A 15,975-nucleotide genomic window follows, 5' to 3' on the forward strand; every position below is an offset into this window, starting at 1 on the left:
GAGAGAGAGAGAGAGAGAGAGAGAGAGAGAGAGAGAGAGAGAGAGAGAGATGCCAAAACGGGATGCAAGGAGAAAGAGAGGACGAGGTTTGAGGCAGCTTAGCTAAATAGAGGATGGAGAATGAATAATAAAAAAAATAATCATAATTTAGATAATAAAATAAAGCTAAAACTAATCAACTTTAGGTCAAATTTGTGGCCCTTTCTCACCTTTCTTTATGTTTCAGTCTTTATATTCTTCTGCTTCATCTTTTAAAATACATGAATGCATTATCTGCTAAGTACTGCTAACTACAGCCTTATATAATATTCACTGCACTGAAAGCTTCAGGTTGCAACATAAGGAGAAGTGTGGAAAAGTGAATATTTTTGAAAGTCATAAGAAAATTCAAAAATATGAACACTGAATTTTTAGTTATCATAATTTAGGATAAAAATATATATGCAAATTTGATCTGTCTGTAAAACATGATGAACTTCATTTTGTTATTATGCAGCTTGGACGGCTTTGTTTGGTAAAACTCTTTGCTTTTATCTCTTAGAAAGAAAGGAAAGGAAATGAGCTGTTTACTGAATCCATTAGTGTGAAGCGTGTGTGGAAGACGTGTTGATCATTTTTCAGAAGCAAAATCAAAACTTATGAAGTTGAGTCTTTCAGGGGAATTTTAAAGCTTTTGGGGTTTTTTTTACCAAAAATGATTTTGGGTTTAAATTGATGAAGGAGTCCCTGAATGGTTTCACTTTTATGCGTCAGTAAAGTCTGGCTTGAACGGAGAGAAAGTAAAAAAAACAAATATGAACCACAGGATGTGGGAGGAAGAGTCACTTTTTGTAGCCTGAAATGTACAGATTCAGGGTCATTTTCAACCCATGTTTGCTCTGTTGTGAAATATATAAAGTGAAACATTTGTAGTGAATATGAAGATGTGCAGCCACAACAGAAAGCAGGATGGGCTGGAGTGTGTGACTGAAAGGCAGAGTGAGGAAGAGGAGGAGGAGGAGGAAGGGGGAGGAGCTGACACCTGCTCAGCAGCCACCAGACAGCTGGACTTTAAAACACTGAATTAATTTCTTTTGTATCCGCCTGATTATCTCCCATCATGGCTTTCTGTGTCAGTGCAAATGGTGCAGCGTTCGGCTCAGTTAGCTTCACTGCTGCCCGTTAAATCAGCAGTCCAGACAAATCTGGAGCAAATAAAGTCTAAATGGAGCTCTGCTGCTGTGTTGATCTAAACACAGAGCCGTTTATTTCTTCCCCTTAAGATTAGCTGTGATCGCAGCACATAGAGCCCACAGCTAAAAATACATTATGTATGACACAATTTTAAATGATCACAACAGATATGAACCAGTAGATGTTTGATTAATGTATTCCTGAGGTTTTTTTCCATAAGTATGAACTTCAAACGTACAGCTGGTGGAAGATTTTCCCTCTGATGCTTTGATGTCAGTAAGTGTGTAAAAGCCTGAACGTTTGTGCTCTGATGTTTGTTCAACTGGTTTAAAACACGAATATGAGCAACTTTGAAACATTACTTGACCAACAGGGCAAGAAATGTACCGATAAAGAGAAATAGAGAAGAAAATGCAGATGAAGAGTCTTTCAAAAATCAAACATATGAAACTCTTTCAAGCTGAGGTCAAAGTTGAAAAGTGTTTTTTCCTGATTTATACTTTCATGATATGTAAGGTTGCTTTTTCATTTGTGTTTATTGTTTTGATTTAAGTTCTACTTCTTCTATAAAGTTTAGTGGTAGCTTATCTTAGTGTATAATCAACAAACTCTACCTTCAAATGCTCTTATTTAGTAAAACTAAAAAACACACAATCGAATTTGTCCTTTATATACTTTATAAATGTTTCATTTAAACCAAATGATTGATTCTTCCCAATCCATTTCCTTTCTTCCTCTTCTTGAAGCTGCACTTATTTATTTTTTATAATTTGTCATTTTTTCTCTCCTCTCCCAGCTGTTTTCCATATACTTTCATCAACACACCTGTTACCTATCCAGGAATCACTCCTGATTTCCACACACTCCTTACATTCTCCTGTTAATTATCCATTTAAATCCGGTTCAACCTGTTTCCAGCAGTCACTTGTGTCTCTTAGGTTTGTGGATCCTCTTGCATATTTGTGAATCTAACGCCTCAGTGAAAAACTTTTATTATCTCTGGGTTTATTCAGAGAGTTTGCCACAGAACACACTGAGAAAACACAAAGGGAATCCACGGTCAATGGAAAAAACATCAATCTGCAAATACAAAGATATGAACATGACTTCCTGCAAAGCCTGACTTGTTTCACCTTTTTGGAAAATTGAGTTAAAGTTAACAGGTGAAGCTGTTTGGGGTCTGAGGACAGACTGTCAAACCTTTGGATTCAGAACATAGTCGGATCAGTACCATCACACAGATCCTGTTTGAAGTTTGGCTTTGATGTGACTGAGTTTATCCAGAGAAGATGATCTCAACAGAAAATCTCTGTTTTGGAAAACCGATCCCAAATAGGAAGTGCAAATGGATGAATTTTGCAGACTTGACTTTGCTGACCATTTTTATGAACTGAATTTAAACCAGTTTATTCTCAGATTTTTGTTCCTTGACCCCTGAATGTGTCTGTTCTCTGCTGAACTCAGCGTGAGGGAAGAAATGTGTCCAATATCTAGACTCCGTTAGCAGTGGAAATGTTTTCCAGCTGTTAAATGAGAAATTAATTCTTAGTAAATTTGTATGAGTGAAATCCAAATGAAATGACCTCCCACTCACAGCAGCACTGACTCAAACATGCAGTGAAGCTCTGCAGCAGCACAGCACTTTTTCCAGGCAAGTCACAGAAACACATAAGAGTGACGGCCATTTCAAAAGCGAAACTCAAAGTCAATGAGGATCTGCTGACTCTGCATATAAAAAGATAGAATATTTTTATTCGATCTGTCAATAGCAGTTCAGTTTCATATTCATCCATTAATTTTCCATCTTATTTCTATTCAAGGTCGTGGCAGACTAGCCCATCTATTACCTGCAGGAGGTGGAGAGTAAATCACCCATTTAATACAGAACCAATACAGGGAAGAAAAGAAAATCTATAATGCATGCTCAATATTTCTTCTGAAGTCTGATTAGAAATGAAAAATAAACTCCTACATATGTTTAAACTGCAGGAGGAGATAAATCAACACAAACTGTTTCAAATCATATTTCATACATAATGTCAGAAAAATGTTTCGGTGAAGTCCTGTTCATTTATAATACAGAGGAGATTTAAACTATAACAATTAACATTTATAATTAAAGAGGGTTTTTTTATTTAATTTGATGATTATGGTTTACAGTTAGGGCTGTACAGTGGTGCAGTTGGTAGAGCTGTTGCCTTGCAGCAAGAAGGTTCTGGGTTCGATTCCCGGCCCCGGTCTTTCTGCATGGAGTTTGCATGTTCTCCCTGTGCATGGTGGGTTTTCTCCAGGTACTCCGGTTTCCTCCCACAGTCCAAAAACATGACTGTCAGGTTAATTGGTCTCTCCAAATTGTCCCTAGGTGTGTAAGGGTTACAAGGGTGTATAGAAAATGGATGGATGGTTTACAGTTGATAAAAACTCAAAATTGAGTTTCTCAGACAAAATTAAGACCAAAAGAAAATTTAATGCTGAATGTTTTGTTGTCGCCTCTAGCAAAACGGGGGAAACTGTTGATTTGACATTTATAAGTGAACCAGTTCTGGATGTTTTCTGGACGGCGGATAAGCCACTAAAATCCCTGCTGAAGAATCTGGATCCTCAGAGTTCTGCTTCCAACATGTGTAAGTTAATAGAAAGTTTAGTAGAAGAAAAAAGTTTGATTGAAAAGGTGAGGATGTTTAAATTTTATTTGCTTTTTCATTCTCTGAACCAGAACACAGAAATAAGAACTATAATCCTACACTGCCACCTGCTGGTCAGCTCGTCTTTACTCGACTTTTCTGTCTGCCACGTCTTTCTTTTTATGAAGGTAATGTGGCAAATAAACCGATTAAATGTGTTATTAAATGTTATAGTTCTGTCTTCTGTGAATAAATAACATGAATTTAGATTTATGAATCTAAAGTTTTCTTATTTTTCTTTGTAACTCTGTGGCAAGACTATGGAAGTAAATATGTGCCATCAGAATTTGAATAAAAAATGCATCTGAAACTTGAATGTTGTATATTTGTACTTACTTTTTCAATAAATAAAAAAATCAGTGTCATTATTTGTACATGTTTGCAATTTTCATAGGTTAAAAAAATTCAGCATTTAAAAATGTTGAAAATGATGATGGTTCAGATTTTTATTGGGAATTTATGCAGTCCAGTGTTAAACCACTCCACCCAAAAAGGCTTTTTATCTACCTTTTTTAATGTTGAATTAATAAAGGACATTTCCAATCCTATCCGTTTATAACTCAACTCATGAATCTGATCTAAACTGAGCTTTAAAATCTAATTCAACATTTTATAGAGTTATAAATCCCAAATTAGTCCAATAATTTGAATAATACTATCCTGAAATAAAAGCTATAAGATTTCCCTTTAAGCTCATAATACTTATGTGACTTTAAATTCATGAAGTTAGAGCTTTAATCTGCGGACCATACAACTGGATGAACAGCAGGGGGCAGCATTGTTACGATTAAATCATGTGAAAAACTCATTTTTATCATCAAACTGAAGCAGCTCCTGGTTTTAAAGAATATTAAAACCAGGAGGGTTAATAGGATCAATATTATATAACTGATTAAATTCACAGGTGCTGGGCTATAAAATTGGGTTTTAATATCATTGTGTTTTTTTTTTGTTTGCCTAATTATATATTTTTTGTAAACTGTGATCAGTCTTTCTACTACCTGCAGCATTCAAGTCTTTTTCTCTGTTTTTATCACATTTACAAACTGAAAGTGGAACAGATTTGTGATGATAAGCTGCTGGATGAGATGAAATATAAGATTTCAACAGATTGCTAAAAAAAATGTTCCCCCAAAAAAATCAAAGAGAAGAACAAAATTGGGGAAAATTGGGTAATTTCTCTGTGGAGATGTTTCTCCACATGGGGTGTGTTGCTCCCCGAGGTCAGCCCGGAGCTCATCAGGTGGAAGAACATGGATTGTAAACCGTGTAGCGATCAAAGACGCAGGCCTACATGCCACACCCTCTGCTCCAACACTAACTAACCTCTCTGAGGGGAAACTCACTGACCCCTGCAAACAGAGCAGACGGGGGGGGGGGGGGGGGTCAGGGGCTGCAGGAGGCTGGACGGTTCCTGGAAAGAAGGAGGAACAAGATGGGGTGAGGAGAGGTAGAAAAAAAAAGCTTTTCTTCCAAGACTTAATGCCAACTGAGTGATAAGGAAACCACATTAAAACACAATAAGGTTAACAAAACTCAAACACATGACAATAAATCAGAATCTTGTCCTGGCTACACACTGCAAAAACACTAAATCTTAAGTATTTTCATCTAGTTTCTAGTACAAATATATTAATGCACTTGAAATTTGACAAAACTATATCACAACTGACTTTTCAGCAATGAAAATGAGTTTATTTTAAGTCAATAATCCCTTAATATTCATAAAAAGTACTAGTTCCACTGGTGGATAATTTCACTTAAAACATTTTCCCTTCCTAAGAGTCCTGAACTGCTCCAGGTTGGCATTTTGGCTATTTCATTTGTTCGTCGGTTTTATTTTTTGCAGACAAAACTTTTGTTTTTGCTTTATGAGTTGCAGAAACAACCATATTTGTTCATTTTCCTAATTTTTAAATATCGGTTCACATAACCACTTACTTTACAGCAACATGAAAAACATATAATTATGAAAAATAAAGCTTAATAATCATGGCAGGTTTGATTGTTTGGAAACATTTACATGTTTTCATCTCATTCAGTTACTCACCACTGTAGTGAAATGACACACTTTTTTCTGATTGGCCACCATCTTTTGTGCCCATTCATAAGTTCATCCATGCAGGAACAATCACAGCTTTGTGTTTCCACTCAAAAGATTTACTCCAGTGGGAAATGAACAACTGGTGTTGCTGGGTGAAATTTTAATTAGAGACAATGAAAGACGTGACCGTGTCGTTGGGATGGCAGTAGGTGGTTTCGCTCCAGAAAATGATGCTGCATTCTGAGGACTTCAGATGTTTCTGTTGATGTTTTTAACCAGAATTCCTTTCAGTCTGTGAAAGCAAAACTTTTAAAATTCAGGGTTTTCCGTTTGTCTTTAATTCAACTATCTCCTCCCAAAAGATGAAGCAAAAAACCATTCTGGAAAATATTTTGTAGGATGCTATCAGAATTTAAAAACACACATTTTTATTCAGACTGAAGTGTTGCTGTCTGTATTCCTGTCTATTTCTCTCTAATCTTGAAATGGGTTTTGTCTGTGGTGATATATGGCTCTAGTGTCGTCTGCCCAGCAAAATGGGCTCCAACAAGAGACTAAATTAAGAGTAAATAATCACCTCATAAATCAAACAAGACAAATGGTAAATAGATATACAAGTAAGAAGGGAAGGAAGTCAGTAAAAAAGTAAATTAACTTAAATGTAAAGGAATGAATGAATAAATAAAAGCCTTTACATGTTAGAAAATAGATTAAAAGCAACCTTAAAAGCTGTAGAAAATAAAAAATGACTAAAAACCAAACAATATTGTTCAGCCAGATTGCAGCAGGCTGAAACAGAGATTTCAGTGTATTTGTTCAGTGGTGCTGCAATATTCCTAAGAGCACTAAGAGTAAGATGAACGGCTGATTAACTGTAATGATGCTATCAAGTCTGAGTCCATAAACAGTGGATAACGTGTAAAAATGATCATGGAAGGAGGTCAGGATTAGAATACATCCTAATGACTGTTGGGAAAGAATTAATGCAATAACAACAATGCATAAAACATTAGACATTGGCTGTGTTTTCATTATGAACGTGCACCAAAATTTGTCAATATTCTATTCAGATAATGACAAAAAAAAACAATTTCATAATTGTGGTGTTTCTATTAGATAAGAAACAATTAAAATCACACGTGAATTTTATGCGATAAGTCATTAAAAACACCATCATCCTCCAACTACTTCCTGTTGTCTTCATCATAGTTTGTGTTATTAGCAACATCCGATTGTTGATCATTCAAGTTTTTTCATTGCAGTTACGATACGGCCACAAAACTACCTCAACATGTTTTAGCAAAAAGCAAGAGTTTTTTCAAAACTGGTGTTTCCATTAAGCAAATTTACTAGATGTCAAATTCCACAATAATATGGCAAGTATTGGTACAGTATTGTTAGTCAAAATGGAATATAAATATCAGACCTAGATTTTTAGATATGAGACATAAATGAAATATTGACAGGCTCAACTTGTGTATTTCTGTCACAATCATTTTCTTCTTTCCTTTTTTTCCTTAAATTAGCATTTTGTTTGGTGGCTCCTGCTCCAAGTTGGCACGGCCGCCACCAGAGTGAGGTAATGGCTTCTGAGGCGTCTGATTGGCTCCTGGAGACCTGCCTATGGTGGTCCCACACAAAAGACAGATCTGGGCTACAAATGGGCTGAGAGCAAACTTCAACCTAAAGGCTGACCCCCTCTAGTGTACACACACACACACACACACACACACACACACACACACACACACACACACACACACACACACACACACACACACACACACACACGGGTTTGGGTGTATTAGCGGGACAATTTTTCAAACCAGTTTTTTGCAACACTAAACGGACACCCCTTTCCACTTATGCTAGAAAGACGTAGTAAGTTGTCAAAAGTCTTGTTGAGCTACACAACATAGATCTCACTTAAAAATTTAGATACACACATCAGAACTCAAAATACAAGAACCTGACCCAATGTTGTATTAAAAGGACAAACAATAATGAGGTGCTTGGCTCCGTTACATGGCACCAACAGTAATTGTCAGAGCCAATTTTATTTATCAGGACCACGGCATACACATACAAAAAACATACAATTTATGTGCATTAAGAAGTCCAAACATGGAAATATGGACTATCAGTAGTCCATATTTCTGTGGAGTGCATCTGTCATCCCATGAGATGTCTGAATCATCTACGGAATCAGGAACATACTCTTCTTTTTATGATGTCACCTTACTTGAACTTTGTTCTTTACAGACCTGTTGATTAAAAACAGATTTTGTAAACATTGAAAGCATTTCAGCAAGAATATTTCTACTAAAAACTTACCACTTGAAGTTCAGTGATGTCCTTCTTTTATTTACGATAACACTTTTTGTGCCAGGACTGGTTGTAAACTAGACAGAGAAAAATAAGAATTGACAAAGGGAGGTAGCATGATAAATATTTAAAAAGTAAGTGCCACACTATGACTCACTTTCAACATACAGCACAGCTACACATGGAACACTTTTTTAGAAGTGTTCCTGTGGGATCATATTCAAAAGATGAACCCAATTCCCATTCTCAAAAAAATTACCTTAACATCACACACCACTCCATTTCAGAGGCGACAAAACTCCTTCACATAAAACACATTTTTCTAAACTTGACATTTCATCATGGATGAGATCATGATCACACACACAGTTAACCACTGTTAACCAAAAAAAGTGTAATCTTAAGATAAGAATTTGATCTCGACACGTGTGTAGTGTAGAGCAGTGGTCCCCAACCTTTTTATTACCGCGGACCGGTCAAGACTTAGAAATTTTTTTGGGGGTGGGGGTGTTAACTTTCAGATAAGGCTTCTGCATGTTTGTGTTCCCGCTAAAGCCTGAATATACCCAATTTGGGTTGTCTTAGTCCTTTTCTCGCAACCTGTGGGGTTTTCCCTGACTAGGAACGAGAATACAACCTGTTGAATGTGACAAGTAGCCAATCAGAAAGTGCGGTGACGTAAGAACGGAGGGGAATCCCAAACAGCTGACATATCACGCAACTGAGAGTCCGGTGGATATCGGAGATGATATGTGGAAATGTTTATTATTATATGTAAAGGTCATTATTATATATGTTTATTCAGTTAAAAATGTTAACTATGAAAAAACATATTCACCTCCAAATCATAGTGCAAAGTGGAATGAGAGGCTAGCCTCTCGGGCCCAGGCTCGCCAGAGGCTGGGGACGGGCTGTATGCGTCTGCAAAGTTTGGTGAGATTTTCAATACGACAAAGCCCCCAAAAAGCCAATTCATTTGGCAAAAGAATCATAATAAACAGCACATTTTCAATAAGCCTACGCAGCGCTTAGCTGCTCGGGCCTAATTAATACTAATGGCTTGCACCTGGACTTGACGGATTGTACCACAGAGGAGGAGGGATACAATAAAAGGAGAATTCACAAGGTCTGATTTTTTTCAGGAACAAGAAAAATTTATTTGAGTAATATTTTGTAACTTACATTTCATTCAATATTTCAAAATTAAATAGTTTATCATACATTTTTCATTAATTAAGAGGCAACAGTTAGATGGTTGTCACTTCCTCTGTTCAATCAATTAATCATGTTTATTTGTATAGCGCATTTCAGCAGCAGGGGAATTCAAAACGCTTTATATCATAAAACCAAAAACTGTTGTCTAATGGCAGGTTGGCTGATGGACCTGCCAATAGACAATTTAGACTACCTAGACAATCTGCATGTATGCAGATTGAGATAACGACAAAATATCAATCTTTAAAGTTTTGTGCAAACAGTAACACACATKATATTTTTGGCACTTTAAATATTTTTTAAATAAATGCTTTTTATTTTTATATTTGTAATTCTGTATTACTCCATGACTAGTTATCCATTCTTTCAAATTCAAAAAATACTTTATTGATCTTAAAAGGGAAATTAAATTTACAAAAAGCTTGGGTCCTATATAGATTTCTCTAGTATTTTTTCTGTACATTCTGTTCATTCAGGATAGCTACATCATAACTGCTTTGCTCTGCTGATCAGTGATCACTATGTTCAGTTGGTTTGCTTTTCCCATTTTGTCTTCCTGTATATAGAAGGTCCACAAGATCTTAGCTTGTTTGTTTTCTACCACCTTGTGTGGCATTTCCCATTTTAACGAGGTGTGTTCAAGGTTATATTCCCTTCAGATGTTTCTTCACACTATTCTGGGTACTTGGTTGTGGCGTTCCATGTATTCTTATCATGCTACCATCTTGCATCCTGGTGTTAGATGCTAGATTGTCTCAGGGGACTCTTTGCATACGATTCACCAAAGATCTTGCTTGGTGTTACAAATCTGGGCCGCTATTGCTCTGGTGCTAGGGACCTGCTTATGTCCCACCATGAATACTGCCTCTGTGCTGTGTTTCAGTCTAAGCCTTTTTGTTCATTGGAGCATTATTTGCTCTCTGCTATTTTGTTTTGATGCATAACCATAGCAACAGGATATTTTATAACAAAGTATGAAAAATAAAAACAGAAATCAGTCCAAATACATGGTATCCAAAACAAGAAGCAACTTTTTTCCAAACAAAAGCTATTTTTCCTCTAGAAAGGTGGGAATGAAAGTTTAAAAAGTAAAAATCTCAATGAAACAACAGAGCTATTCCACTGTGCTACAACCTTGAGCGGCACAATTTTCCATGCATCATAAGCAACTTTTGTATTCTTATATTAGTGGACTGAATTTTCTGTCTTATTATGCCAGCAGGATATATGATAACTTTCAATGCATACCTGTTGATTGTCTGGACCTTGCAAAAGTATCCATAGCCCTGGAACATTTCCATATTTTTTCACAACTGCAAATATATTTTCACAGAATTTTATGGGAAAGACAAATAAAAAGTGGTATACAGTTGCAAGTAGAAACAAAACTGCATGATTTAAAACGTTTTTTACAAATAAAAGCTAAAAAGTGCGATGTGCAAAAGTGTTCTGCCCCCTTTCCCCTTTCCCTGAATGCAACCAATTGCCTTCAGAAGTTGCCTGATGACTGCTCATGGTGAACAAATTCAACTCCTCTGACTGCCTCAAAAGTTGGCAAAGAGAATATTGGGGAACAAACAGCATCATGAAGTCCAAGGAACACACCAGACAGATCAGGGATAAAGTTGTGGAGAAGCTTAAAGCAGGCTTAAGCCACCTCACAGAGTACTGTTCCATGAATCATCTGGAAATGGAAAGAGCATGACACAGCTGTGAACCTACCAAGAAAAGGCCATCCACCTAAACTTACAGGCTGAACAAGAAGAACACTGATCAGAGATACAGCCAAGATGTTCATGGTGGCTCTGGATGAAATGCAGAGATATCTGTTCACAGTATAACTATTAGTCATGCACTGCAAAAATGTGGTTTTATGGAAGAGTGGCAATAGAGAAACCATTGTATAAAGAAAACTAAAAGAAGTTCCATTTGCAGCTTGCCAGAAGCCATATTGGGATACAGCAAAAATGATTAGACTCAAATTGAACTTTTTAGCAAAAATGCAAAGCGTTATTTGTGGTGGAGAACAAACACTGCACATCACTCTGAACACACTTTCCCCACTGACAAACATGGTGGTGGCAGAGCCATTCTCTGAGGGTGCTTCTTTTCTTGATTATTGTAAGATGGATTGAGCCAAATACAGGGTAATCTTGGAAGAAAACATGAACACTCCTGAACCTGGAGTCTGCAAAAGACTTGAGGCTGGGGCAGAGGATCACCTTCCAGCAGGACAATAACCCTAAACATAAAGCCTGATCTACAATGGCATGGTTTAAATTAAAGCATATTTATGTGTTAGAATGGCAAAGTCTAGACATAAACTCAGTGGAGAATCTTTGGCAAGATTTGACAACTGCTGTCAAGTCAATTTTATTTGTATAGCACATTTCAGCTGCAAGGCAGTTCAAAGTGCTTTACATCAAAGAAGTCATAAAAACATTCACCTTAAAAAAGAAAAACAAAGAAACTAAATTCAAAGTAAAATCAAAATTAAAATCATATACATAAAACATATTGATACATGTACCATTGATTAAGATTAAGAAACAACTGTAAATTAGTGTGTTTTTAGCCTTGATTTAAAGGAATTCAGCTGTGTTGCAAGTTTTCTGGAAGTTTATTCAAGATTTGTGGTGCATTGAAGTTAAATTCTGCTTCAAAATGCTTGGTTCTGGTTCTGGGGATGCAAAGCAGACCAGAATCAGCAAAATGCTAGTAGTGGAGCGCAAAAATAGTTTGGTGAAAAAAATGTCTCTCTTATGGTTTATATTTATTTTAATCCATGCACTTATTCCACACATTTATTATNGATTCACCAAAGATCTTGCTTGGTGTTACAAATCTGGGCCGCTATTGCTCTGGTGCTAGGGACCTGCTTATGTCCCACCATGAATACTGCCTCTGTGCTGTGTTTCAGTCTAAGCCTTTCTGTCCATTGGAGCATTATTTGCTCTCTGCTATTTTTGTTTTGATGTATAACCATAGCAACAGGATATTTTACAACAAAGTATGAAAAATATTTCCAAAAATCAGTCCAAATACGTGGTATCCAAAACGAGAAGCAACTTTTCTCCAAACAAAAGCTATTTTTCCTCCAGAAAGGTGGGAATGAAAGTTTAAAAAGTAAAAATCTCAATGAAACAACAGAGCTATTCCACTGTGCTACAACCTTGAGCGGCACAATTTTCCATGCATCATAAGCAACTTTTGTATTCTTATATTAGTGGACTGAATTTTCTGTCTTATTATGCCAGCAGGATATATGATAACTTTCAATGCATACCTGTTGATTGTCTGGACCTTGCAAAAGTATCCATAGCCCTGGAACATTTCCATATTTTTTCACAACTGCAAATATATTTTCACAGAATTTTATGGGAAAGACAAATAAAAAGTGGTATACAGTTGCAAGTAGAAACAAAACTGCATGATTTAAAACGTTTTTTACAAATAAAAGCTAAAAAGTGCGATGTGCAAAAGTGTTCTGCCCCCTTTCCCCTTTCCCTGAATGCAACCAATTGCCTTCAGAAGTTGCCTGATGACTGCTCATGGTGAACAAATTCAACTCCTCTGACTGCCTCAAAAGTTGGCAAAGAGAATATTGGGGAACAAACAGCATCATGAAGTCCAAGGAACACACCAGACAGATCAGGGATAAAGTTGTGGAGAAGCTTAAAGCAGGCTTAAGCCACCTCACAGAGTACTGTTCCATGAATCATCTGGAAATGGAAAGAGCATGACACAGCTGTGAACCTACCAAGAAAAGGCCATCCACCTAAACTTACAGGCTGAACAAGAAGAACACTGATCAGAGATACAGCCAAGATGTTCATGGTGGCTCTGGATGAAATGCAGAGATATCTGTTCACAGTATAACTATTAGTCATGCACTGCAAAAATGTGGTTTTATGGAAGAGTGGCAATAGAGAAACCATTGTATAAAGAAAACTAAAAGAAGTTCCATTTGCAGCTTGCCAGAAGCCATATTGGGATACAGCAAAAATGATTAGACTCAAATTGAACTTTTTAGCAAAAATGCAAAGCGTTATTTGTGGTGGAGAACAAACACTGCACATCACTCTGAACACACTTTCCCCACTGACAAACATGGTGGTGGCAGAGCCATTCTCTGAGGGTGCTTCTTTTCTTGATTATTGTAAGATGGATTGAGCCAAATACAGGGTAATCTTGGAAGAAAACATGAACACTCCTGAACCTGGAGTCTGCAAAAGACTTGAGGCTGGGGCAGAGGATCACCTTCCAGCAGGACAATAACCCTAAACATAAAGCCTGATCTACAATGGCATGGTTTAAATTAAAGCATATTTATGTGTTAGAATGGCAAAGTCTAGACATAAACTCAGTGGAGAATCTTTGGCAAGATTTGACAACTGCTGTCAAGTCAATTTTATTTGTATAGCACATTTCAGCTGCAAGGCAGTTCAAAGTGCTTTACATCAAAGAAGTCATAAAAACATTCACCTTAAAAAAGAAAAACAAAGAAACTAAATTCAAAGTAAAATCAAAATTAAAATCATATACATAAAACATATTGATACATGTACCATTGATTAAGATTAAGAAACAACTGTAAATTAGTGTGTTTTTAGCCTTGATTTAAAGGAATTCAGCTGTGTTGCAAGTTTTCTGGAAGTTTATTCAAGATTTGTGGTGCATTGAAGTTAAATTCTGCTTCAAAATGCTTGGTTCTGGTTCTGGGGATGCAAAGCAGACCAGAATCAGCAAAATGCTAGTAGTGGAGCGCAAAAATAGTTTGGTGAAAAAAATGTCTCTCTTATGGTTTATATTTATTTTAATCCATGCACTTATTCCACACATTTATTATTCATAATATTTTAAATAAAAAATATTTTATCAAAATATATATTAATTTCTGTATATTTTTAGGTGCCACATACATTCCAAGGTTGGACAAAAGGTTGGGTTTAGGCATCTGACTAACCTTCTTAAAATATTCAGTCTTATAGCACAGAGTAATCATTTTGCCAACTCATCCCCAGTGTAAGAGTTGGCAATTTACACACAATTTGTGTGTAAACAGCAACACGTGAATTAAGACACTGTAGTAATTAGCAGGACCTTTCGACAGACAACCAATCAGAATAACAGCTTGTGTGAATATTTGTGAGGTCCTGCTATTACACAAACCTGCCATAGGGGCACTGTGGTGATACACAGATTGTACATAAAATCAGGTTTATGTGTATTAAACGGACATCTCTTTTTTTATGCACTTTTGGGGTTATTGGACCAATAGAAACCTTTCTACGCTTTTAGATTTTTGTCAAAATTAGCAGGACACCGCTCCTGTCCTGTTAATTCAAAATGTCCTGCTAGTGTTGTGTGTATTCTGACGAAATGTCCTGCTAAACCCCATTTACCAACACACGCACACACACACACACACACACTACTCTGAAATTCCTTGCCTTGTCTCCCTCACTGATGAAGGCGGCCATTCATGGCCGGTGACAAATTACTACTGAAGCATGAGACTAAAGAGACCCCCCTCCCCATCTCTGTGTTTCTGTCTCCATCTCGCTCCATTATGGACTGTGTGAGACTTGTGGGACAGAAAATCACGCAAGACACCCCGGCTATGAAAGGAGTCCTATGTTTAGCTGCCCTGAACAGAAACAGAGCAATGCCAGTTAGGTTTTGTCATGAAAAACTGCATTGTTATTGTATCGTTTAGCCTGGAAGTAAAGGTTGAGTTTTCACTTCAAAGAGCAGTCATAACATGATTTGTCAGAGATATTTAAAGATGGAGTGGTAAAGATTAAAGAAATGATAAGGAAATTTAAATTTCTAATTTTAATTTAGTCAAATTATAAATGGTAGAATATCCAGTGGTGGAGAAAGTATTCAAATAGTTTACTTAAGTAAAAGTACAAATACACAGACAAAAATGTACTCAAGTAAAAGTAAAACTACCACATTAACATTTGTACTTAAGTAAAAGTAAAAAAGTACTGGCTTTTAAAAATACTTCAGTATTAAAAGTAAAAGTACTTGCTGAATGCATTACCTAATCCCTAATACAATATCATTCAGTGAACCGATCGTATTTAATTTTAATACATTAGAAATGTGGCATTTTAATGAACAATACTACAGATAAAGCATGCTTTTATTATGTTTACTCTCTGTAACATAGATTAGACTTAGATATGTGATTCTATGCATCATAATTTCAGGGATGGAAACATCTCGTATCCTGTCCTAACATAGCATGAACGTCACTTTTTTTGCCACTAGTGGCATTTATTTTTAAAGAAATCCAACTGGCAGAGGAGGACATGGAACCAAGGAGCCAGTAGCACAGTTGTAGTCAAGACCACCTACCCAAGACCAAGTCAAGACCAGCACCCCGCGCTACAAAAAAAAAAGTTTTACCTATCAAAATTGCTTCTCAAATTGATCTGAAAGATCCACATTCCCATAAAAAACTAGATATTAAATACTTAGAGCTGAAATAAATTTGATCAGTAAAGATCCGTCCAGAAGAAT

The sequence above is a fragment of the Poecilia reticulata genome, linkage group LG21 (genome assembly GCF_000633615.1).
Source record: "Poecilia reticulata strain Guanapo linkage group LG21, Guppy_female_1.0+MT, whole genome shotgun sequence".
In the NCBI taxonomy this organism is placed as follows: Eukaryota; Metazoa; Chordata; class Actinopteri; order Cyprinodontiformes; family Poeciliidae; genus Poecilia; species Poecilia reticulata.